Genomic DNA, 26,901 nt, shown 5'->3' on the forward strand with positions numbered 1-26,901 from the left:
ACATTTGTACTCGGTACTGCTTAATGGAAGAGCTGGAAATATTCCCCCAGTGACAACAGCGCTCTTAAGACTCATGCGTTGCGATCACAAAGTTCCAGACAGAAACCAAGTTCAAGTTCACGCAAGTGCAAAGGGGTCGGGGCAGAGACATCTCTCTCTCCTTATAAAAATGAGGGACGATATGCAATCCAATTGGATATGTAAGCAATGAGGAAACACACACTGCAGAGACTAGTGGGTTAATTGGCTCCCAACTAAAATGAACCCTGGTGTTTATGTGTAAATGGGAAGACTAGATGGGCCAAGCAGTACTTATCTGCCGTCAAATTCTATGGGGTATATATTTTTTTTTTTTTCAAAACAATGTTTATTGAAGAAAGATAGAGATAGATGTACAAAATTCCATGTCTGGATTCATAGTGGAGAGGTACAAATAACAGAAATACGAGGTAGGTCAGGGTCATACAATAAAGTCTCGGTATGTGGAAAATACATGCATAATTACATATAGTACATGTAAGAATTTGGTAATAAATGATATCATAGGATATATTTCACTCTTATTGTCTAGGGCAGGGGTGGCCAACCAGTCAGTGACAAAGAGCCAAAAAACCTTTTGGGTACGTCAAAGAGCCGACATCGAGCCGATGGCGCGCATGCAAAAATGGAATGTGGCCTTGTGCCTGCTAGACCACACCCCTGGTGTAAAATCCATTGAAAAAGCCAGAAGGACATAAAATAAAAAATTTTAAGCCAAATCCATTGAAAAAGCCACTTTCACATAATAAACTTCAGCTCTCCCATATGTCACTCCAGCCAGCTCCCCATGTGTCACTCCTGCTAGCACCCTCCTCTGTCACTCCAGTCAGCTCTCCCATGTGTCACTCCAGCCAGCTCGCTCATGTGTCACTCCAGCCAGCTCCCTCCTGTGTCACTCCAGTCAGCTCTTCCATGTGTCACTCCAGCCAGCTCTCCCATGTGTCACTCCAGCCAGCTCTCCCATGTGTCACTCCAGTCAGCTCCCCCATGTGTCACTCCAGTCAGCTCCCCCATGTGTCACTCCAGCCAGCTCTCCCATGTGTCACTCCAGTCAGCTCTCCCATGTGTCACTCCAGCAAGCTCCCCCATGTGTCACTCCAGTCAGCTCTCCCATGTGTCACTCCAGCCAGCTTCCCCATGTGTCACTCCAGTCAGCTCTCCCATGTGTCACTCCAGCTAGCACCCTCCTCTGTCACTCCAGTCAGCTCTCCCATGTGTCACTCCAGCCAGCTCCCCCATGTGTCACTCCAGCCAGCTCTCCCATGTGTCACTCCTAATACCACCCTCCTATGTCACTCCAGTCAGCTCCCCCATGTGTCACTCCAGCCAGCTCCCCCATGTGTCACTCCAGCCAGCTCTCCCATGTGCCACTCCTAATACCACCCTCCTATGTCACTCCAGTCAGCTCCCCCATGTGTCACTCCAGCCAGCTCCCCCATGTGTCACTCCTGCCAGCTCTCCCATGTGTCACTCCAGCCAGCTCCCCCATGTGTCACTCCAGCCAGCTCCCCCATGTGTCACTCCAGCCAGCTCCCCCATGTGTCACTCCAGCCAGCTCTCCCATGTGTCACTCCAGCCAGCTCCCCCATGTGTCACTCCAGCCAGCTCCCCCATGTGTCACTCCAGCCAGCTCCCCCATGTGTCACTCCAGCCAGCTCCCCCATGTATCACTCCTAATACCACCCTCCTATGTCACTCCAGTCAGCTCCCCCATGTGTCACTCCAGCCAACTCCCCCATGTGTCACTCCAGCCAGCTCCCCCATGTGTCACTCCAGCCAGCACCCTCCTATGTCACTCCAGCCAGCTCTCCCATGTGTCACTCCAGCCAGCTCCACCATGTGTCACTCCAGCCAGCTCTCCCATGTGTCACTCCAGCCAGCTCCCCCATGTGTCACTCCAGCCAGCACCCTCCTATGTCACTCCAGCCAGCACCCTCCTATGTCACTCCAGCCAGCTCTCCCATGTGTCACTCCAGCCAGCTCCCCCATGTGTCACTCCAGCCAGCACCCTCCTATGTCACTCCAGCCAGCTCTCCCATGTGTCACTCCAGTCAGCTCCTGCATGTGTCACTCCAGCCAGCTCCCCCATGTGTCACTCCAGCCAGCTCCCTCCTCTGTCACTCCAGCCAGCTCTTCCATGTGTCACTCCTGCTACCACCCTCCTATGTCACTCCAGCCAGCTCCCCCATGTGTCACTACTTCCAGCACCCTTCCACGTCACTCCTGCTGGGACCCTCCTGTGTCTCTCCAGCCAGCACTGCCATGTGTCACTCTAGCCCACCCTCATGTATCACTACAGCCCCCCCCCCCCCATCAACTCATGCCATTGCAGCAGTCCCTAATGTGACCTCTGTTTGCTGGTGGGTGTCTCGCCTCTAGTATCTGGCTCCTTCAGTTTTCAGTCCCTGTAGTGCTGCTGCGTGTCTGGCTGGAGTGCAGCGTTTCTGTATCTGTTGTGGTCACATGATGTAGAGTGTCGGGAGCCACATTTGAATAAAGAAAGAGCCTCATGCGGCTCAAGAGCCACAGGTTGGCCACCGCTGGTCTAGGGTTACCATTTTGCTTAGTGAAATGTGAGATCTGGTATTAAAGAGACATGAAGGTATCTAGTGGAAGTAAAGACTTGTAATAAACCTCAGTATCTGACCATATAGACCCTTAGCAGCTGAGAGACCACTACATACAAGGAGAAAGAAAACAGAAAGTGAAGAGATAATAACCCTTCTTCAAATAATTTTCTATTTTATAGTGAAGATTGGTTAGGTAGAAAATCTAATTCGTATAGATTGTAGAGGGAAGAGAAATGAGAGGAGAAAGAAAGAAAAAAGAGGGGGTGGGAGATGGAAGGGAAGGGGGGGGGTGGACAAGACATGAAAACAGGACAACATACAGCATCATTCTCTAAAGGAAAAGTTATACCATAAGGTTGTCAGGTTGGATATATGTCCTGTGGACTGCGATAAGTAGATATTATTTACCGGTTCAACACATTTCAAACTTAGCATAGTTAATAACATTAGTCAATCTGTCTATACAAATACCAAGTGGTGGGTTCGAAAATTTTCTGGATTCTGAGCTGAGTGGCATTATCAAAGCTTTGTATAACAGTTTCCCATTTCCCATAGAATCTAGGGGCCCCTGACTCTATATCCGGTACTAGAGCCTGTCGCTCGTAAAATATGTTGTTTAGCAGAGAGGTTCTCATTTCTGTAATAGATGGAGATTGTCTGTGCAACCAATGGGTGAGGATTAATTTTTTAGCGATAGTGAGGATAACTGTCAGGGCAGGTATAATCTTCTGTTTGTGCGGTCCCAGGTCCCAATCTAAAAAGCAGTAAAATAGACATGCGGTAGGGAGCTTGGTGATTCGAACTGAAAAGATATCATTAACATGGTTTATCAGCTTGTCCCAGAAAGTTCTTATTTTCCTGCAGTCCCAGAAGTTATGGTAGTAGGTGACCTCAGCCATCCCACATTTAAAACATCGACCCGTAGAGGCCAGGGTGAAATAGGAATGCTGTTTCGGGGAGATGTAGGCTCTATTTAAGAATTTGAGGTGCGTTTCCTGCAAAGCTGCGGATTTTAAATATTTAAATGTGGGGGACAGTTTGGACATAAGTATCGACATAGCCGGGAAATCAGGTATGTCCCGCTGCCAGCGCGAGTGGAGAGCATTTTGCAAGGGTGTTTTCCCTGAGTCTATAAGAATAGAATATAAATTACGCAGCCTATATCCTATGGTCAGATTAAAACGCAAGAGAGGGGTAAGAGGGTCAATGGCCGTATCAAGGGCCATTCCAGGTGGTAACGACTGTGCAAAATGACGGGATTGGAGGTACATATAAAATTGGGAGTTGGGTAGACCATATCTATCTGATAATGCAGAGAAAGAGTAGATCTTACCCCCAGGGTCAAAGATATCTCGAATACACGAGATGCCCTTCTCTTTCCACGTCATGTAAGCACAGCCGTCCAAACCAGGAGGAAATTGTGGGTTGCCCCAAAAGGTGGTGTAAGGGGAGTTAGAGGAATTCCTGTGCAATCGTTTATTGATAGATTTCCAGGCTTTATAAGTGTCATGAAAGAGTATGTTGGATTTTATATGGGAAGGAATCAGTGAGGTAGGTGCATGAAGGAGGGCAGCTGGGGAGAAAGGATGGAAAAGGTGTTTCTCTATGTTGGGGAGAGTATATACGGAGCCACCAGAAAACCAATCCACCATGTATCGATACATAGCTGCATTTGAAAAAGCAGAGATGTCTGGCATCCCAAAACCACCCTCTGGCCTCGGCAGTCGCAAAATATGGCGGGATACCCTAGATTTCTTTTTTGCCCAGATGAATCTTGTAAACAGGGAGTCAAATCGTTGGATATCTGACTTGGAAAGTTGCAAGGGAAGCATTTGGAGGACATAGGATAATTTAGGAAAAATAAAGCTTTTAATAACCACTACCCTACCAGACAATGATAGAGGTAAATCCATCCATCCGTTCAATAATTTCTCCGCCGAGGAGTATATCTGGTGGAAATTAGCAGAGTATAGGGCGTCCAGATTAGGGGGAATCATGATGCCTAAGTATTTAAGTGGAGAGTGGCAAATTGTGAATTGTGTCAGCGTGGGGGATAGAAGGTTTGTGGAGTGACCAGGGCCTAGAGGGAGGAGGCGTGACTTGTCATAGTTCACGCGAAAACCCGAGAAAGAACTAAAATTATCTATAATGTGCTTTATAGCAGGGATGGAAAATTGGGGGTTAGAGATAAATAAAAGCATGTCATCGGCAAATAGACTGAGTTTCACTTCAGTCGTCCCAACGACAATACCAGTATATTCTAGAGACATGCGCAGTGCAGTGGCTAGGGGTTCTATAGCTATAGCAAATAGCAGGGGTGAAAGGGGGCAGCCTTGTCTGGTCCCTCTATGGAGGGGGATGGGAGAGGACATATAATTGTTAGAGAGGATTTGAGAGGAAGAGTCATGATAGAGAAGACGTACTGCATGGATGAAGGCCTCCGGGAACCCAAACCTGTGCATGGTGTCAAAAAGGTGATCCCATGTGACTAGGTCAAAAGCCTTCTCAGCATCAAGGGAGAGAAGGGCATAGGGGTTCTGGTCTCCCGAAGTCTCCAACCACTGCATGACAGTCAGTATCTTACGCACATTCACCGTAGAGTGGCGCCCCCAAATAAACCCTGTCTGGTCTTCCTGGATCAGAGAGGGCAAGAGAAGCTTTACCCGGTCTGCCAAGATCTTGGTATATATCTTGTAATCCGTATTCAATAAGGATATAGGTCTATATGAACTGGGAAGCAGGGGGTTTCTCCCTGGTTTATGGAGGATTTTCAGAATCGCAGCATTGAAGTATAGTGGAGGGGGTGTTCCGGACAACAGCAAGTTGAATAGTTCACAAAGGGGTTTGACCAATTGAGGGGCCAGTATTTTATAGTATTCATTGGTTAGACCGTCAGGTCCAGGGGTTTTGTTTGGTTTTAAACAGTGAATTGCATGGAGCACCTCCTCCTCAGTAATGGGGCTCAGTAGGGGTTGGGATGAGGTAGAAGATAGAGAGGGAAGCGTAAGGGAAGACCAGAAAGAGTGTTGTTGTTGGTAATCAATAGAGGGTTCAGAATATAGTGAGGAATAAAAAGACTGCAGAACCTCAGACACCTGGCCACAATCATGTACCACAGTGCCGTCAGCCCTAGTTAAAGCATGGATAAGTGTTGGAGGATGTTGACCTTTCAGGAGATTTGAAAGCAATCGACTAGATCGATTGCCGAATTTATAAAATCTGCATTGAGACATAAATGTTAATTTAGATTCGGTTTGGGTTAAGAGTTTGTCAAAAAGGGATTTCTGTTCATGGTAGAGTTTTCTGGTAATTGGGGTGGGGGACTGCGTGAACGCTTGGTAGGCGTCAGTAAGTTTAGATTGAGCATCAAGATACAGAGCTTGTGTGTCTTTCTTATGTTTGGAGGTGAAGGAGATGATAGCGCCTCTTAGTACTGTCTTAGACGTCTGCCAGAACAGGAGCGGTGATTCCTTCTCTGCAGTTATATTACAATGTGTAAAGTCAGCCCATGATGCCTCCAGCATATTTCTAAATTGAATGGAATTGGTCAGGTGGGATGGGAAGCGCCATTGTCTGACAGGGCCTCTATTGGGGAAGGTGGCGAGAGCCATCCAGCAGACCGCATGATCCGACAAGGACACCGGTTCAATTTCAGAAGTTTGCACCCTGGCAAACATAGAAGCCGAGATGAGCAGATAGTCGATTCTCGACAGTGTACCATGAGCAGCCGATAAACAAGTGTATTCACGGTCGACTGGATGACAGGCTCGCCACACGTCCACCAAGTGCAGCTGTGACATTAGATATGGTAAACCGTATTTGGGAGTATAACGGCTAGATCTGGATTTGGTGTTCCTATCAAGAGCATTGGATACAGTAGAGTTAAAGTCACCTGCGAGTATCACCTGTTTATGAGAGTGTGGGTGCAGTTTAGCGGCAATAGATAGAAAAAAGGGTTGGGGATCAATATTGGGGGCGTATACATTACACAGTAGAAAACGTGAGTCATCTAGAGTGGCTTCTACAATGAGATATCTGCCTTCAGTATCAGATTGGGAGGAGTGAAGGTCTACTTGGACGGAGCGTCTAATCAAAATGAGTACCCCACGGGCCTTGGCAGTAAATGGGGTGGACGCCAGCACTCTCCAGCCCAAGCAATTGAGCTTGTCAATCTCAGGGGGAAGGAGATGAGACTCCTGGAGGAATGCAACATCTACCTGTAGTTTAGATAAGTAAAGTAAGATTTTCTTCCTCTTTATGGGGGAGTGGAAGCCACCTACGTTATACGTGCCAATTTTTAAACTGGTCATCATTCTGCTGAAGAAAGGTATGGTTCATGGCAATAAATAAAACCGATAATATCATATCCACAAAATACATTGCTATCATGGACATAGAAAACCAACAGGACAAGACACAGAGAGGAGAGAACAATGGGTAGAAAAAGTGGGGGAAATTAAAGTAAAGGATCCAGAAAAGAATGGATCAAAAGATTAGCATCAAAAGTGCACTTCAGGTACAAAGATAATCTAAATTGACCTATAGTTCGCCAAGTGGAGAACCAGATAAGAACTCCAGGCTTGCCCCAGCCCTGGTACTGAGAAACAATAAGCATAGCTTATATATGGCATAAACAAAACATAACTTAGAATAACATGTGGAAAACTTTAGGTGAAAGGCGCCTTAAAAGAAGGATCCCATTCAGAATGGGATTAATGATGATATGGCACCCGCCATAGCATTTACGTCGGTAAGTGAGGCGTCTCCTCCCACCAATAATTTCAAGAGATTCTAGCGATTAACAGCTATAACATAAACAGATATTTCAAAGTGATGGAGTAATCGCCAGTAAAGGAGGAGATAACCACGCTAAGGAATTTTATAGCCGTGGTTAGCAGTCAGGAGTCGAGTCCGTTGAGGGCTGGCGCAGTGAGGAACGGCCGTTCTCCTCTTCCAGTAGATATGCTTCCGCATCAGCCACGGTGGAGAAGTCTGTAAATGAAGATCCTTTGAACAGGCGTAATCTTGCTGGGTATATGAGAGCGAATTTTCTATTTGCTTTTGCTAGGCGGGAACAAAGTGGGGTGAATTCACGTCGTGCCCTGGCCACCTCTGCCGAATAATCTTGGAAGATAAAAATCTTCACATCGTTCCATTGTAAGTTCCGTTTACGGCGAGACGCAGACCAGATGGTGTCTTTGTGGATGTAATTTAAACAACGGAAAATAACAGCCCGGGGTCGGGAATCCTGCGTAGGCCTTGCAGGACCAATGCGATGGGCCCTCTCCACAATCATACCCGTGCAGGAATCTTGGATATCTAGCAGATCTGGCAGCGTGACTTGTATAAAGGAAAGGAGTGCTGGCCCTTTAAGAGCTTCGGGCAGCCCAACAACCCTCAGATTATTTCGACGTGATCTATTCTCGAGATCGTCGACCTTATTAAGAAGCTGGTAATGGGATTTCTGAAGAAAGGCGCACTGTTCCTTTAAATCTGCAACGTCATGAAATGTCTCCCCAAGGCGCTGTTCATTAGCCTGCACCCGTTTGGAAAGCTGTTTAAACTGTGATTTTATGTCATGCACTGCCTGTGTGACTTTGGCAGCATGAGATTCCATAATAGGATTAATAGAGTCTTGAATTGCCTTTACCATGTCAGAGTACGTAATTGGGCCCTCAGCCTGTTCTGTAGTCTTATTAGACTTCTGTGTAGAGGGGGCAGCATGTACAGGGAGAGCTGTGTTCACAGAGGAGTCAGAGGAGGAATGTAACTCACGATCTGCGTGTATTTGCTGCTGCTGCGGCTGTGTCTGCTGTCCGGCGGCCATCTTGGATTCCCCTTTCGTTTTTGCAGGACGTTGTTTGAGGGGCTTAGCCGCTTCTGGGGCGGCCAGGAAGCGTTCCATCAGGTGCCAGAGGTGTTCCCACAGGCAGGTGAGCGGTCCTGGAGTGGGCTGTAACGCTATGTGCAGCGTACGGGCTAGCGCGGGCTGGGGCGGCACACGGAGCTCACACTGCTGCTGCTGCACGCATCGGCGCCGTACCCGGAAGTCGCCTCTATGGGGTATATTTACTAAGATTCGTAATTGTCGGGATTTGGAGGGAGATTAAACACGAATGACATTGAATGTGTGAATGTGCAACTTGTAGTTTTTTTTTACACCTCATTTACTATGCTGTCGTATTCTGCATTGTTGTGTTTTCCGATGTCGATGTCATTCATAATTTCGGCCAGTGTTTTACGGGAGTGATTAGTAAAACACTGCTGAACTTAACACAATGAATCCCGGCCGGATCTGTGAGATCCTGTGAGATCCGTGCAGGGCTTCATTGTGTACCTTAAAAAAAGTGTTTAAAGTGTTAAAAATCACAAAAAAAATTGCGTGGGGTCCCCCCTCCTAAGCATAACCAGCCTCGGGCTCTTTGAGCCGGTCCTGGTTGTAAAAATACGGGGGGGGAAATTGAAAGGGGTTCCCCCATATTTTAACGACCAGCACCGGGCTCTGCGCCTGGTGCAAAAAATACGGGGGGACAAAAGACGTAGGGGTCCCCCGTATTTTTAACACCAGCACCGGGCTCCACTAGTCAGAGAGATAATGCCACAGCCGGGGGACACTTTTATATTGGTCCCTGCGGCCCTGGCATTAAATCACCAACTAGTCACCCCTGGCCGGGGTACCCTGGAGGAGTGGGGACCCCTTAAATCAAGGGGTCCCCCCCCTCCAGCCACCCAAGGGCCAGGGGTGAAGTCCAAGGCTGTCCCCCCCATCCAAGGGTTGCGGATGGGGGGCTGATAGCCTTTTGTGTAAAAAATAAGAATTTACTCACCGGTAATTCTATTTCTCGTAGTCCGTAGTGGATGCTGGGAACTCCGTAAGGACCATGGGGAATAGACGAGCTCCGCAGGAGACTGGGCACTCTAAAGAAAAGATTAGGTACTATCTGGTGTGCACTGGCTCCTCCCTCTATGCCCCTCCTCCAGACCTCAGTTAGGGAAACTGTGCCCGGAAGAGCTGACATTACAAGGAAAGGAAATTTTGAATCCAGGGTAAGACTCATACCAGCCACACCAATCACACCGTACAACTTGTGATAACCTTACCCAGTTAACAGTATGAATAACAACTGAGCCTCACTCAACGGATGGCTCATAACAATAACCCTTAGTTAAGCAATAACTATATACACGTATTGCAGAAAGTCCGCACTTGGGACGGGCGCCCAGCATCCACTACGGACTACGAGAAATAGAATTACCGGTGAGTAAATTCTTATTTTCTCTGACGTCCTAGTGGATGCTGGGAACTCCGTAAGGACCATGGGGATTATACCAAAGCTCCCAAACGGGCGGGAGAGTGCGGATGACTCTGCAGCACCGAATGAGCAAACACAAGGTCCTCCTCAGCCAGGGTATAAAACTTGTAGAACTTTGCAAATGTGTTTGAACCCGACCAAGTAGCCGCTCGGCAAAGCTGTAAAGCCGAGACCCCTCGGGCAGCCGCCCAAGAAGAGCCCACCTTCCTTGTGGAATGGGCTTTTACTGATTTTGGATGCGGCAATCCAGTCGCAGAATGAGCCTGCTGAATCGTGCTACAGATCCAGCGAGCAATAGTTTGCTTTGAAGCAGGAGCACCCAGCTTGTTGGGTGCATGCAAGATAAACAGCGAGTCAGTCTTCCTGACTCCAGCTGTTCTGGAAACATATATTTTCAAAGCCCTGACTACGTCCAGCAACTTGGAGTCCTCCAAGTCCCGAGTAGCCGCAAATGAAACGATGACACCACCTTTGGGAGAAATTGGGGACGAGTCCTCAATTCTGCCCTGTCCATATGGAAGATCAGATATGGGCTTTTACATGACAAAGCCGCCAATTCCGACAAACGCCTAGCCGATGCTAAGGCCAACAGCATGACCACTTTCCACGTGAGATACTTTAGTTCCACGGTCTTAAGTGGCTCAAACCAGTGGGATTTCAGGAAATCCAACACAACGTTAAGATCCCAGGGTGCCACTGGTGGCACAAAAGGGGGCTGAATATGCAGCACTCTCTTAACAAACGTCTGAACCTCAGGCAGTGAAGCCAGTTCTTTTTGAAAGAAAATGGATAGGGCCGAAATCTAGACCTTTATGGACCCCAATTTTAGGCCCATAGTCACCCCTGACTGTAGGAAGTGCAGGAAACGACCCAGTTGGAATTCCTCTGTAGGGGCCTTCCTGGCCTCACACCAAGCAACATATTTCCGCCATATACGGTGATAATGCTTTGCTGTCACGTCTTTCCTAGCCTTTATCAGCGTAGGAATAACTTCATCCGGAATGCCTTTTCCCGCTAGGATCCGGCGTTCAACCGCCATGCCGTCAAACGCAGCCGCGGTAAGTCTTGGAACAGACAGGGCCCTTGTTGCAGCAGGTCCTGTCTGAGAGGCAGAGGCCATGGGTCCTCTGTGCGCATTTCTTGCAGTTCTGGGTACCAAGTCCTTCTTGGCCAGTCCGGAACAATGAGTATTGTTCTTATTCCTCTCTTTCTTACTATTCTCAGTACCTTGGGTATGAGGGGAAGAGGAGGAAACACATATACCGACTGGTACACCCACGGTGTCACTAGGGCGTCCACAGCTATTGCCTGAGGGTCCCTTGACCTGGCGCAATATCTTTTTAGCTTTTAGTTGAGGCGGGACGCCATCATGTCCACCTGTGGCAGCTCCCATCGGTTTGCAATCAGTTGGAAGACTTCTTGATGAAGTCCCCACTCTCCCGGGTGGAGGTCGTGTCTGCTGAGGAAGTCTGCTTCCCAGTTGTCCACTCCCGGAATGAACACTGCTGACAGTGCTTGTACGTGATTCTCCGCCCATCGAAGAATCTTTGTGGCTTCCGCCATTGCCATCCTGCTTCTTGTGCCGCCCTGGCGGTTTACATGGGCGACCGCCGTTATGTTGTCTGACTGAATCAGCACTGGCCGGTTTTGAAGCAGGGGCTCTGCTTGACTCAGGGCGTTGTAAATGGCCCTTAAATCCAGTATATTTATGTGTAGAGAAGTCTCCAGACTTGACCACAGCCCTTGGAAGTTTCTTCCCTGAGTGACTGCCCCCCATCCTCGGAGGCTTGCATCCGTGGTCACCAGGACCCAGTCCTGTATGCCGAACCTGCGGCCCTCGAGAAGGTGAGCACTCTGCAGCCACCACAGAAGAGACACCCTGGCCCTGGGGGACAGGGTGATCAGCCGATGCATCTGAAGATGCGATCCGGACCACTTGTCCAACAGATCCCACTGAAAGATCCTTGCATGGAACCTGCCGAAGGGAATGGCTTCGTATGAGGCCACCATTTTTCCCAGGACTCGCGTGCAGTGATGCACCGATACCTGTTTTGGTTTCAGGAGGTCCCTGACCAGAGCTGCTAATTCCTGGGCCTTCTCCCCCGGGAGAAAAACCTTCTTCTGTTCTGTGTCCAGAATCAAGCCCAGGAAAAGCAGACGCGTCGTAGGAATCAGCTGCGACTTTGGAACATTCAGAATCCAGCCGTGCTGTTGCAACACTTCCTGAGAGAGTGCTACGCTGACCAACAACTGCTCCCTGGACCTCGCCTTTATGAGGAGATCGTCCAAGTACGGGATAATTATAACTCCCTTCTTCCGAAGGAGTATCATCATTTCTGCCATTACCTTGGTAAATATCCTCGGTGCCGTGGACAGGCCAAACGGCAACGTCTGGAACTGGTAATGACAGTCCTGTACCACAAACCTGAGGTACTCCTGGTGAGGTGGGTAAATGGGGACATGCAAGTAAGCATCCTTGATGTCCAGCGACACCATAAAATCCCCCTCTTCCAGGCTTGCAATAACCGCTCTGAGCGATTCCATTTTGAACTTGAATTTCTTAATATAAGTGTTCAAGGATTTTAAATTCAGAATGGGTCTCACCGAACCGTCCGGTTTCGGTACCACAAACATTGTGGAATAGTAACCCCTTCCCTGTTGAAGGAGGGGGACCCTGATAATCACTTGCTGGAGGTACAGCTTGTGAATTGCCGCCAGTACTACCTCCGTTTCCATGGGGGAAGCTGGCAAGGCTGATTTGAGGTAACGGCGGGGGGGAGTCGCTTCGAATTCCAGCTTGTATCCCTGAGATACAATTTGTATAGACCAGAGATCCACCTGTGAGCGAAACCACTGGTTGCTGAAGTTTCGGAGACGTGCCCCCACCGCACCCGGCTCCGCCTGTGGAGCCCCAACGTCATGCGGTGGACTTAGTGGAAGCAGGGTAGGACTTTTGTTCCTGGGAACTGGCTGCATGGTGCAGCTTCTTACCTCTACCCCTGCCTCTGGCAAGAAAGGATGCGCCCCTGACCCTCTTGCCTTTCTGGGAACGAAAGGACTGCATTTGAGAATACGGTGCTTTCTTAGGCTGTGAGGAAACCTGAGGCAAGAAAGTCGACTTTCCAGCTGTCGCTGTAGACACGAGGTCCGACAGACCGTCCCCAAACAATTCCTCACCCTTATAAGGCAAAACCTCCATGTGTTTTTTAGAATCAGCATCTCCTGTCCATTGCCGAGTCCATAAGACCCTCCTGGCAGAAATGGACATAGCATTAATTCTAGAGCCCAGCAGGCAAATGTCCCTCTGAGCATCCCGCATATATAAGACGACGTCTTTGATATGGCCCAGGGTTAGCAAAACAGTATCTCTGTCGAGGGAATCTATGTCGTCTAACAGAGTATCTGTCCACGCTGCTACAGCACTACACATCCAGGCTGAAGCAATAGCAGGTCTCAGTAGAGTACCAGAGTGTGTATACACTGACTTCAGGATAACTTCCTGCTTTCTATCCGCAGGCTCCTTTAGGGCGGCCGTATCCTGAGACGGCAGGGCCACCTTTTTAGATAAGCGTGTCAGCGCCTTGTCCACCCTAGGGGATGTTTCCCAACGTAACCTGTCCGTTGGCGGGAAAGGGTACGCCATCAGTAACCTCTTAGTAATCACTAATCTTTTAGCAGGGGAACTCCACGCTTCTTCACACAATTCATTTAATTCATCAGATGGGGGAAAAGTCACTGGCTGCTTTTTCTCACCAAACATATAAACCCTCTTGGTATTAACAGGGTTAATCTCAGAAATGTGTAATACATCTTTCATTGCAATAATCATGTATCGGATGGCCTTGGTCATTTTAGACTGTAAATGTGCCTCATCATCGTTGACACTGGAGTCGGACTCCGTGTCGACATCTGTGTCAACCATCTGAGATAGAGGGCGTTTATGAGCCCCTGACGGTTTCTGAGTCGCCTGGGCAGGCGCGGGCTGAGACCCCGGCTGTCCCAAGGCTGCAGCGTCATCAAACCTTTTATGTAAGGAGTTTACATTGTCATTTAAGACCTTCCACATATCCATCCAATCAGGTGTCGGCCCCGACGGGGGCGACACCACACTTATCTGCCCTTGCTCCGCCTCCACGTAACCTTCCTCATCAAACATGTCGACACAGCCGTACCGACACACCGCACACACACAGGGAATGCTCAGACTGAGGACAGGACCCCACAAAGTCCTTTGGGGAGACAGAGAGAGAGTATGCCAGCACACACCACAGTGCTATATAACACAGGGATTTTCACTGATAATAAGTGATTTACCCAATAGCTGCTTTATATGTCTTATTTGCGCCTAAATTTATGTGCCCCCCCTCTCTTTTTAACCCGTCTTCTACCTGGATACTGCAGGGGAGTGCCTGGGGAGCTGCTTCCAGCGGAGCTGTGAAGAGAAAATGGCGCTGGTGTGCTGAGGAAGAAGGCCCCGCCCCATCAGTGGCGGGCTTCTGTCCCGCTTTCTGTGTAAAAAAATGGCGGGGGTTTTTACATATATACAGTGCCAGACTGTATATATGTATTTTTATGCCAAAAGGTACTTCAATTGCAGCCCAGGGCGCCCCCCCCCCCCCAGCGCCCTGCACCCTACAGTGACCGGAGTGTGTAAGTGTGCTGGGAGCAATGGCGCACAGCTGCGGTGCTGTGCGCTACCTTAATGAAGACAGGAGTTTTCAGCCGCCGATTTCGTCGTCTTCAAGCTTCTGTTCTTCTGGCTCTGCGAGGGGGACGGCGGCGCGGCTCCGGGAACGGACGATCGAGGACAGGTGCCTGTGTTCGAACCCTCTGGAGCTAATGGTGTCCAGTAGCCTAAGAAGCACAAGCTAGCTGCAAGCAGGTAGGTTTGCTTCTCTCCCCTTAGTCCCACGTAGCAGTGAGTCTGTTGCCAGCAGAAGCTCACTGAAAATAAAAAACCTAATAAATACTTTCTTTACTAGTAAGCTCAGGAGAACCCACTAGGAGCACCCAGCTCTGGCCGGGCACAGATTCTAACTGAGGTCTGGAGGAGGGGCATAGAGGGAGGAGCCAGTGCACACCAGATAGTACCTAATCTTTTCTTTAGAGTGCCCAGTCACCTGCTGAGCCCGTCTATTCCCCATGGTCCTAACGGAGTTCCCAGCATCCACTAGGACGTCAGAGAAATAAGAATATTGTTTTTTGTAGCAGTACTACAAGTCCCAGCAAGCCTCCCCCGCAAGCTGGTACTTGGAGAACCACAAGTACAAGCATGCGGGGGGGAAACAAGCCCGCTGGTATCTGTAGTTCTACTACAAAAAAAATACCCAAATAAAAACAAAACACACACACCTTGATAGTACAACTTTATTACATACATGCACACCTACATACACACATACTTACCTACCTATGTTGACACGAAGCAGTCGGTCCTCTTCTCCAGTAGAATCCCGGGATACCTGTAAATTAAAATTATACTCACAAAAAATCCTGTGTCGATCGGTCCTCTTCTTTAAATTTGTAATCCAGGGACTTGGCAAAATAAAAAAACGGATAACCCGGACCATGCACTGAAAGGGGATCCATGTTTACACATGGATCCCCTTTCCCCGACTGGCGGGACCCCCCGTGACTGCTGTCAAAGAGGGTCCCTTCAGCCAATCAGGGAGCGCCACGTCATGGCACTCTCCTGATTGGCGGTGCGCGCCTGAACTGTCAGTCAGGCTGCGCACTGTAGAGATACAATGTAGCGCAGCGGCGCTCCATTGTATCCAATGGTGGGAACTTTGCGGTCTGCGGTAGACCACGAGGTTAAGTGGGGTCACTCTTGTGGTTGGCCCCACTTAACCTTGCGGTGCTGGTTGTTAAAATATGGGGGGACCCCTGTCAATTTCCCCCCCGTATTTTTACAACCAGGACCGGCTCAAAGAGCCCGAGGCTGGTTATGCTTAGGAGGGGGGACCTGATTTCCTGATTTTTAACTCTTTCACACCCCTTCCCACTGATAAACATGCACGGATCTTACTGATCCGTGCATGCCTATCAGAACACGGTAAAAAAAAGCAGGTCTATTTGAAAACTGCTTTTTTTTACGATTTGTATTTTTTCACGGCAGTGTTTGGCTATTGCTGGCAGTGTTTGTGAATTTGAATTTTTAGTAAATTACCGAGTTGTATAAAATAACAGGCGTATTTGACCGATGGTGTATTCATTCGTATTTTTTTTCTTTGTTTTCCAAAAAAATACGAATGCCCTCATCACTGCCGAGATTTGAGTTTAGTAAATTCCCGAGGTGACACTTTGATGAAAAAACACCAACTCGGTCAAAATCGGGAACTTAGTAAATATACCCCCATGTTTCTATCTTATATCAGGCACCGAGTGTTTACTTATTATTTATTTATTTTTATTGTAAGAAATTGCTTTTATTTGTGATATACAATGTATATTACATAAAATGAGATTCTTCAACATGGTTGGCTGTTTTAGTGCTTTGTTCTTCATTTTGGCTTATTTTATTGAATAAATACAAAATGAGATCTATTATGGGTTATTTATCACATGACACTATAGTTATCAAATTGTAAGAATTGGGGAGGACTAAGAGGTGTATCCAATTACCCGCGGTCAATGGCCGCAGGTAATTGTATTGCCTGGGGCTATCCTATTAGCCCCGATGCGGCGTGCTCCTCTCCTCGATGCCGGCACTTATCGGGGATTGTGCACCCGAAGCATAAGCCGTGATACGTGGTCTGCCAGAGCCGCGATAACACATGGGATCGGGGACTTATCCCCAATCCCATGTGTTTTTGCATGACCGTGGGTCCAATTTTGGCCGATGATTGGATATCCGTCTGTTTTCATCCATTGAAACGGCATTGGGGCTAATTGGATACCCCCTAAATGATTGTTAATTATGTCCCGATATGTCAAATAAAGATTGGAAAGAGACTGTGCACTTTCTGTTACATGACTGTACATAAGGCCTAATTCAGACCTGATCGCAGATGTGCTAAATTTAGCACATCTACGATCAGTCACACAGGCATGCGGGGGGACGCCTAGCACAGGGCTGGTCCGCCCCGCATGTCTGGCTCATGTCTGGCTCTCGCACAGCTGCGATGCTTTTGTACTTGACGTATAGCTCCCTACCTGCGCAGGTCCTGCGCGCTGGCTGGGAGCTACCCGTCGCTGCCCGGGTCGCAGCGGCTGCGTGTGACATCATGCAGCTGCCGCAGCCCGCCCCCTGCACGGTCCGGGCACACCTGCGTTGCTCGGACTACGTCCCCAAAACGGCGGCCAAATGCCGTCGACCCTCCCCCTCCCACCCAGCGACCGCCTCTGCCTGTCAATCAGGCAGAGGCGATCGCTGGGCTGAGATGGCCATCGGTTGTCTGGCATGCGCCGGCGCATGCGCAGTCCAGACCTGATCGGCTGCTTTGCGAAAACGCACAGCAGCGATCAGGGTCTGAATTAGGCCCATAAGGCCTAATTCAGAGTTGATCGAAGCAGCAAGTTTGATAGCAGTTGGGCAAAACCTACGCCCTCATTCCGAGTTGATCGCTCGCTAGCTGCTTTTAGCAGCATTGCACACGCTAAGCCGCCGCCCTCTGGGAGTGTATCTTAGCTTAGCAGAAGTGCGAACGAAAGATTAGCAGAATTGCTCGAAAATCTTTTCCTGCAGTTTCTGAGTAGCTCCAGACCTACTCCTAGATTGCGATCACTGCAGACTGTTTAGTTCCTGGTTTGACGTCACAAACACGCCCTGCGTTCGGCCAGCCACTCCCCCGTTTCTCCAGCCACTCCTGCGTTTTAAGCCTGACACGCCTGCGTTTTTTAGCACACTCCCGGAAAACGGTCAGTTTCTGCCCAGAAACACCCACTTCCTGTCAATCACTTGCCGATCAGCAGAGCGACTGAAAAGCGTTGCTCGCCCCTGTGTAAAATTGCATAGTTTTGTGTGAAATTACTTGGCGCGTGCGCCCTGCGGCCCATACGCATGCGCATAACAGACGATTTTTAGCCTGATTGCTATGCTGCGAAAAATGGCAGCGAGCGATCAACTCGGAATGAGCCCCCATGTGTACTGCGGGGGGGGGGGGGGGGGGGGGGGGCAGATATAACATGTGTAAAGAGAGTTAGATTTGGGTGTGGTGTGTTCAATCTGAAATCTAAATTGCAGTGTACAAATAAAGCAGCCAGTATTTACCCTGCACAGAAACAAAATAACCCACCCAAATCTAACTCTCTCTGCACATGTTATATCTGCCCCCCCCCCCTGCAGTGCACATAGGGGGTCATTCCGAGTTGATCGCAACCAGCGAACCTGGTGCGATCAACTAATCTCTGCCTATGGGGGAGTGTATTTCAGCTTAGCAGGGCTGCGTTTGCTTGTGCAGCCTTGCTTAGCAAAAAAAGTTTTGTGCAGTTGAAGAGTAAGGCTGGAGCTACTTACCCTGTGGGACGCATCCGCCTTCCGTTTGCCTGGACACGCCTGTGTCCGGACGACCACTCCTCGAAAACGGCATCCGACGGTGAGTGTCCACCCCGGAACGCCTCTCCGCTGTCAATCTTCATGCGATCAGCGCTGCGTCTTCTTTTTTTGCTGTGCACGCCGTTGCCCGCCACGACGCGCGTGCGCAGTTCCGACCCATTCACACCCCAGCGAAAAACCGCTGTGTGCGAACGGGTCGGAATGACCCCCATGGTTTTGGCCATCTGCTAACAGATTTGCTGCTACGATCAACTCTGAATTACCCCCATAATCCTTTGTCAAGAACAGCGAGATCTTTCCAGAGATATTAGACAATAGTGACGTACAACACACCTCAGATATGGTAATAGTCACCAGGAATGCAAAAATAAAAAAAAGTTATACTAAATGAAAGAGTAATAAATCATGAGCCAAGATTGCCAAGTTCTCTCAAGGTCAGTACCAAAGTCATAACTAGTATTCCCCAGAGTAGAATATCACAAACCTAACAAATTCTGTAATACTAGGAAACTGCGCTGTAACATACTGTATATAATATGCAAGATGTAACTTTCAATATATTTCTTTTTTTATGCCTATATGGTCAAAAGTATGTAAATATATTTGCAGCTGGTCATCCCCTGCAGTCATGCAAATACATCTAGTGCAAATCAAGGCATTGCTGACTTCCAGCCTTACCCACAGCGTTTGCCTGTTTTCTGTGTTTCTCTTGTCAAGTCAGGTGTTCATTTGTGTATTTAGGTCAGGATTTGGGACATCTCCCCGCTGAGTTTTTCATGTACTTGCTGAATGCAGAAAAGCTGCAATAATACATGTTTTGTTCGTCTTTCACGTGTGACTGCAGAATAATGTTTGGTGACATAACTACAGTATGTAACATACGCACACAGAGGTGAGAGTACCACTCAAAAATGACGCTGGTCATGCATTTTTGGACCTGGCGGCATTCACTGGTAAGATTGCATCTTTGCTAGTTGATTATTTGCATGGATGTAAATATATTTATTTTCTAGAATTAACCTTTTTATACTAGAAGCATGTAATCTCTTTCTCCTACTCTCCCATGATGGAAGAGGGTTCCGGTATGAATGGTCGACCATGTTATGGTCGACAGTCATTAGGTCGACCACTATTGGTTGACATTGGCATGGTCGACATGGACAAATGGTCGACACGTGAAAATGGTCGACACATGAAGGGTCGACGTGTTTTGTTTTTTACTTTTTTTGGTGTCGTTGTCTGCGTAAAGTGACTGGGAACCCCAATTAGTGCACCGCGTCCCCTCTTCAAGCAGATTAACGTTCCCAATCGTAGTCCACGTGGATCGTAAAGTATGGAAAAGTTCCCCAAAAGAATTTTTTTTTTAAAAAAAACCTCATGTCGACCTTTTCATGTGTCGACCATGTGTCCATGTCGACCATGCCAATGTCGACCAGTAGTGGTTGACCTAATGACTGTCCACCATAACATGGTCGACCATCCAAACGGATACCATGGAGGAGAAGGAACGGCCACCTAAAGCAAACAGTAGCTACAATGGGTGTAGTATGGTATGCCGGCAGCCGGTCTCCCGGCGGCCAGCATACCAGCGCCGGAATCCCGACCGCCGGCATACTGACAGCTGGGCGAGCGCATATGAGCACCTTGTGGGCTTGCTGCGCGTGCCACGCTGCGGGTACGGTGGCGCGCCGCTATCTATTCTCCCTCCAGGGGGGTCGTGGACCACCGAGAGGGAGAAAAGGTGTCGGTATGCTGGGTGTCGGCATACCGACACTGTGCGCCAGGATCCCAATAGCCGGCAAACTGAAGACCACCCTCTACAATAAAGCAGCACATCACGCTCAGAACAGATTGCTCTTCCGCATGGATGGCACTTCTGAACACTGTAGAGCACATTTCCAAAGTTAAAAAGTATAGAAATGTTCTCTGAAAGTATGCTAGATGTATGAAGCGTGTGTCAGATGTTGGCACATTACATGCATGCCTTTACATGCAAGAAGGAAAGCTTACCTATTCTACAAGGACGTCCGGGAGACTAACAAATATTTGGGAACCTCCCCACCAGATTCACGGGAGAACAGGTCACACTTCCACTTCCTATAGGATTCGTGGGGCGATAATGCGATTCTTAGCAAATAAAGGGGCCTATTCATGAAGCAGTGAAAAGAATGGAGAAGTGAGCCAGTGGAGAAGTTGCCCATGGCAACCAAGCAGCTTTGAAGTAATATTTATCAAGTGCATTCTATAAAAGGATACGTGTCAGCTGATTGGTTGACATGGGCAACTTCTCCACACTTTTCACTGCTTCATTCATAGACCCCAATGTCATCTTAGCAACAACATGTGTGTGCTGCACTATGCAGCGATGCGACACAGTGGGTGTGGCCAAATTTACACATTTGGTCTATCCCGTCCTCACAGTGCCCATTTGAATGTCCTCTTAGGAAGAAATCTCACAGAAGAGACAGAAGAAAGTTAAGGACCCTGGGCCTAATTCAGGTTGGATCGCAGGGTGCGATCCAACTGCTAAAAAATTAGAAAAAGATGCGGGTGCATGCGCCACGCCCATCCTGCACATGCACCCGCAATTTCTGCGAGGGGCCACAGAAAATGCGATTGCCTCTGCCTGTCAATCAGGCAGAAGCGGTCACGGGGCAGCAACGCTCCGTTTCCAAGGCGGAGACGGAGCGCTGCGAAGGGTGGAGGCCGACAAATGGGGGCGGGGGGGGCGTTAAGGGGGCGTGATCACCGCGGCTGCGTGATGTCACACGCAGCCATCGCAATCAGAAACATGGCGGCGTGCCTCCTAGGGCGCAGCTAATCTGCGCCGGCAGGAGGCATCCTTAATTTCTGCGATCGCAATTTCTGCTTGTTGAAGGTGGTGGTGGTGTGGGGGCGTGGGGGGTGGCGGTCAGCATGATGGGCAGCCTTGCCCTGCGATGGGCGGCCCCCCAGCATGCGAACAGAAGGACTGCAAATTCTGCTAATTAGCAGAATTTGCAGTCCTTACTGAATTAGGCCCCCTATATATTACCAACAGTTTGTGGCAATGTCCTGAGCCCCCGACAGCCAGATCGGGGAATCGGAGAAATTAAACATGTTTAAAAATCTCGATTAACCGGTCCCAACTGCAGTCAGGTTCGGCAAAATTGAGAATTTTTAAAATGTTTAATTTCCCCGATTCCCCGACACATCGGGATCAGCAGATCAGCGGCGCCAGGCGAATCGGGGGATGGGGAAACGAGTTCCGGATGTATGGGGCCTTAATAAAGCAAGAAGGTTCATACCCCTGTGAGAAGAGGGGGAGTGAGGACTCAGCAGGTCCTGCTCAAATAACACAAATCATGCCATCTTATAGAAAGGACCTGGATGGATGCAGCATAAACAAAACACATATCTGAACTACTCGTGATTTACAGATGCTGACCAGGGCTCCACTGACAGAAATGAGTCCTGCTCAATGCTTAACAACAGATACAAAGCACAGACATCATAGAGTACCGTGCCGCAAAAATAAACTGACTACAAGCATTTGTACTAATGCACTAAGGGGGTCATTCTGACCGATCGCTCGCTGCAGTTCATCGCACCGCAGCGATCAGGTCAGAACTGTGCATGCGCCGGCACATGGCTGACAGCCAACAGCTGACACTGCCTAGCGATCGCCTCTGCCTGATTGACAGGTAAAGGTGGTCGCTGGGTGGGAGGGGGCGGCACGGCGGCGTTTGGTCGCCGTTTTGTGGGTGCAGTCCGGCCAACGCAGGCGTGGCCGGGCCGTGGGGGGGCGGGCCGCAGCGGCTGCGTGACCTCACAAGCAGCCGCTGCGACCCAGGCAGCGACGAGTAACTCCCGGCCAGCCGCAGGAGCTGCCCTGGCTGGGAGTTACTCTTCAAGATCAAAAGCATCGCCGCTGTGTGATTCTTTTGTACTTGTGTGTGTGTGGGGGGGCCTGACATGCGGGGCGGACTAGCCCTGTGCTGGGCGTCCCCCCGCATGTCAGTGTAAGTGATCGTAGCTGTGCTAAATTTAGCACAGCTACGATCAGGTCGGAATGACCCCCTAAATCCAACACCAGGGCGGTGCCAATAAAATGTATTCCCCTCCTTTGGCATTTAACACATTTTATTTTCTTACATCACAGAACTGGATTTATTTATGGAATGCTAATCACTGATCAACATAAAATATTCTGTAATGTCACAAAAAAACACGTTAAACGTTATATAACAAGCACAGATGCTCAGTTTTGGAAGATGGCGTTTCTAGATAAATTCTCAGTTGAACCACTTTACTTGCAATCTAGAGATATTATAAGACTTTGAAATCTTTTAATAATGTTCCCCTGATTGGTGCATTTTTTTTTCATAATATCCTTTTGTCAGATTTATTTTGGATGTTCTTTGAGCTTCACGATGATGCTCGTTTGGTAACATGCTTACCAACCCTGATGCAAGTATACCAAATTATTAGAGGCCAGCCGTGGAAGATATAAAAGAGTCACTCTGCAGTCCTAATAGTTTTCAATGAAGACTGCGGTTTGCACCTATTTTATTTATAGTGGTGACCACTAGTGGTGAATTTGCAGAGGTTTGCAATCAGATAGTCACCGCCCAGACAGAGTGACTACCTGCCCTGTGCAAGTCTGCGCAGCCCAGGACTTACTCCTAAAGCGCGAAAGAAACAGGCTGATCAGGGCCGGAGCTGACGTCATACACCCTCCCTGAAAACGCTTGGGAACGCCTGCATTTTTCCTGAGACTCCCAGAAAACGGGCAGTTACAACCCCCAAACGTCCGCTTCCTGTCAATCAACATGTGTACGCCTAGTGAACAAAAAAAAGACGCAGGATTTTTTTTTTTTTTTTTTGCAGTTTGGCCTCGCGCGTGCGCATTATGATCCATACGCATGCGCAGTTCATCGATAACCGGCCGCCTTGTGAATTCGCACAAAAGCAAGCAGGTCTGAATCAGGCCCTATACAGCATTACCTACCATGTGTACACACATATACACACTAGGGTTAATATTTGTCTGGGAGCTGGTATGTTTTATAGGAGTGTGGGAGGAAACCCACACAAACATGGGAGAACATACAAACTCCAGTTAGAACCATGGTGGGAATTGAACCCAAGACCTCAGTGCTATGAGGCCATAATGCTAACCATAACGCCACCTGTGCAATTTATCAACAACGAAGAGTTTTGCTTTTCAGAGCTTCACCCCAATAATAAGCGCTGTAGCATATAGGCTGCCGCTACAGTATCACCGGAGAAGGATTTTCAGATTCCTCTGCAGTATATTGGACTGTGCAGACAGACAGCTGTGCATGTGTCCCGTACAGAATGCTCTTTTGCTACTGCAAAACTAAATGTTGAAGGAGCAGTCAATGGTGCAAAATGATCACTAGCACAGCCTCCTATCGTATGCACACCATTAATAATAATCATTGTTGAGGTGCCTAGAGTATGAACGTCATATTTTTGCAAATAAGCTGTTCACCACACCAACTAGCAAAACTATGTAGGCATCTTTCCGGGTCTGACATCACTAAATCACCAGTGCCTCCTAGGTGGACTAAGAGCAATTGTGTTGTCACTATAAAACACATCAAACAAAAATGACACTGACAGTTGAGTAAAACCTACTCTATGTTACATACATATGTATTTAAATCGAAATTAGTAAGTGTAGCATCTACATTTTATGCTCCCTAGAACATCATCTCCTTTCTGGACTCTGCATTATGAATACTGCTCACCTCATCTCGTAGATCTGATGCCAGCAGTCCTAGGCAGTGTCCTGGATAATCCACCGGTGGGACGCCTTCTGCTATAAACTTCTGTCATAAGCGGTGACAAGGTCTGGTCTGTTCTCCAATGTCACCTGCACACTCTTACTGACACTTGTGCAAAGTGCCTGCACAAATCTAGCACCGTCACCTCCTAGGTGTGACCTACACCTCTCACGCACAGTCTGACCGCTTACCTGCTGTATTCACTGTAACTGTGATCACCATCTGTTCATCACTTGTCACTGCACCAATCACTTACCCTCAACTGTCAATCACCAGCAACCCGTGCAAACAACAATCGATGCGGATACATGTCAAAACAGTATTGCTATGCAACATCTGCATGTCACACATTGTCAAACCCTGGATCCATCTGCACAATGTTCCAGGACATGTCTGGGTCTTATAAATATATATATTCAAATATTTTAAAAGAGACAAGGTGGCATTATAAATAAATAAGAATATTAATAAAAATTATTTTTCTCTCTCTAAACGCACACTCATTTAGATCACTTCTTACTAAGGCAAATATATGCACACGCATGTGAAATCATAGTGACACTTCACTAACACACATACACAATTCCATGGTGTTCAGTCACATAAGCTCCTGGTGCACACTGTCACACTCACACAAGCCCCTGGTGCACACTGTCACACTCACACAAGCCCCTGGTGCACACTGTCACACTCACACAAGCCCCTGGTGCACACTGTCACACTCACACAAGTCCTTGGTGCACACTGTCACACTCACACAAGCCCCTGGTGCACACTATCACACAAGCCCCTGGTGCACACTGTCACACTCACACAAGCCCCTGGTGCACACTATCACACAAGCCCCTGGTGCACACTGTCACACTCACACAAGTCCTTGGTGCACACTGTCACACTCACACAAGCCCCTGGTGCACACTGTCACACTCACACAAGCCCCTGGTGCACACTGTCACACTCACACAAGCCCCTGGTGCACACTGTCACACTCACACAAGTCCTTGGTGCACACTGTCACACTCACACAAGCCCCTGGTGCACACTATCACACAAGCCCCTGGTGCACACTGTCACACTCACACAAGCCCCTGGTGCACACTATCACACAAGCCCCTGGTGCACACTGTCACACTCACACAAGCCCCTGGTGCACACTATCACACAAGCCCCTGGTGCACACTGTCACACTCACACAAGCCCCTGGTGCACACTATCACACAAGCCCCTGGTGCACACTGTCACACTCACACGAGCCCCTGGTGCACACTATCACACTCACACAAGTCCTTGGTGCACACTGTCACACTCACACAAGCCCCTGGTGCACACTATCACACAAGCCCCTGGTGCACACTGTCACACTCACACAAGCCCCTGGTGCACACTATCACACAAGCCCCTGGTGCACACTGTCACACTCACACAAGCCCCTGGTGCACACTATCACACAAGCCCCTGGTGCACACTGTCACACTCACACGAGCCCCTGGTGCACACTATCACACACTCACACAAGCCCCTGATGCACACTGTCACACTCACACAAGCCCCTGATGCACACTGTCACACATTCACAAGCCTCTGGTGCACACTGCCAAACACTCACAGATGTCCCTGAAGCTCACTGTCACACACAAGCACCGGGTGCACACCGTCACACTCACACAAGCCCCTGAAGCTGTCACACTCACACAAGCCCCTGGTGCACACTGTCACTACCATGTTTCCATGATCTGTCCCCCTCAGGTCAGAGTCAGACTGCTGGAATCTCCCCTTCCCCGATCCCTGCTCAGTCTCTCAGACTCAGCCTAGGCTGACACCCTCAGCAGCAGCAGCAGTCCGCAGGCCCCGCCTACCATTAACTCCCCCATACCGGCGCGCCAGCTCTCCAAGGTAACCGAACGCCAACATTTGCCCACAAACTGCAATACGGCTTCTTCCGCCAGGGGTCCCGCACCAATCACATCTGCCGGTTGCATAGTCACGCCCTCCCAGTATCATAGATTCCGCCCCACGCACCTGTCGCTGTCTACTCGCAGCTTGCCTTACCTGTACTGGCTCTGGCCCCGTTCTTTCCTACACTGTCAGCGCCAGCGGGAGGGGGTGTGCTTGGTGCGCATTGGTCCCTTTAACCCGTCTCCATCATCAGCAACTTCGAAAGCTCTCCGAGCCGGCTCGCCTGCACTATCTAATGGTAGTGTCCGTTTGACAGTGTGCGCTGGGACTTGTATGAGTGTGCCGGCCCTGAGCACTAGGGGCATATATGAGTGTGGCATTGTGCACCGGGCAGCATGTGACAGTGGGCACTAGGGCTTGTGTGAGTGTGACAGTAAGCACCGACCTGAGGATTGTGTGAGTGTGGCATTGTGCACCAGAAGCTTTTGTCAGTGTGACATGGAACCCCTGGCAACGAGCATGGAACCCAGACCATGAAACCCCTGGCAATGAGCAGGTAATTTAAAAGTAATTAGAAGCCTTACTGTAGGGCATAATGATTCACGGGAATACAATGTGTGGCATACAGATGGAGCCTCACTCATCTAGCCTTCTCTGCTGCGCCTAGGTGCACCAAGGTTTATTAGCATAAGCCTTTCTCTTACGTCCTAGAGGATGCTGGGGACTCCGTAAGGACCATGGGGTATAGACGGGCTCCGCAGGAGACATGGGCACCTAAAAGAACTTTCTAGTAT

At 48.9% G+C, this 26,901-nt stretch overlaps 1 protein-coding gene across 3 annotated transcripts in view; it reads right to left on the reverse strand.

The window, feature by feature from the left end:
• The window catches only part of LOC134945485 (SEC14-like protein 5), a 261,987-nt gene that overhangs the window by 123,864 nt on the left and 111,222 nt on the right, over positions 1–26,901 (reverse strand). The window contains exon 1 of one of the 3 annotated variants that reach the window (XM_063934807.1): positions 24,176–26,066. The exons of 1 other annotated variant lie outside the window; for it this stretch is intronic. The gene's annotated coding sequence lies outside the window, so the exon portion shown is untranslated. Of the gene's footprint in view, positions 1–24,175; positions 26,067–26,901 lie in introns of those variants that run through there. One more of the 3 variants, XM_063934804.1, reaches the window with a different exon arrangement.

The sequence above is a fragment of the Pseudophryne corroboree genome, chromosome 7 (genome assembly GCF_028390025.1).
Source record: "Pseudophryne corroboree isolate aPseCor3 chromosome 7, aPseCor3.hap2, whole genome shotgun sequence".
NCBI classification, from domain to species: domain Eukaryota; kingdom Metazoa; phylum Chordata; class Amphibia; order Anura; family Myobatrachidae; genus Pseudophryne; species Pseudophryne corroboree.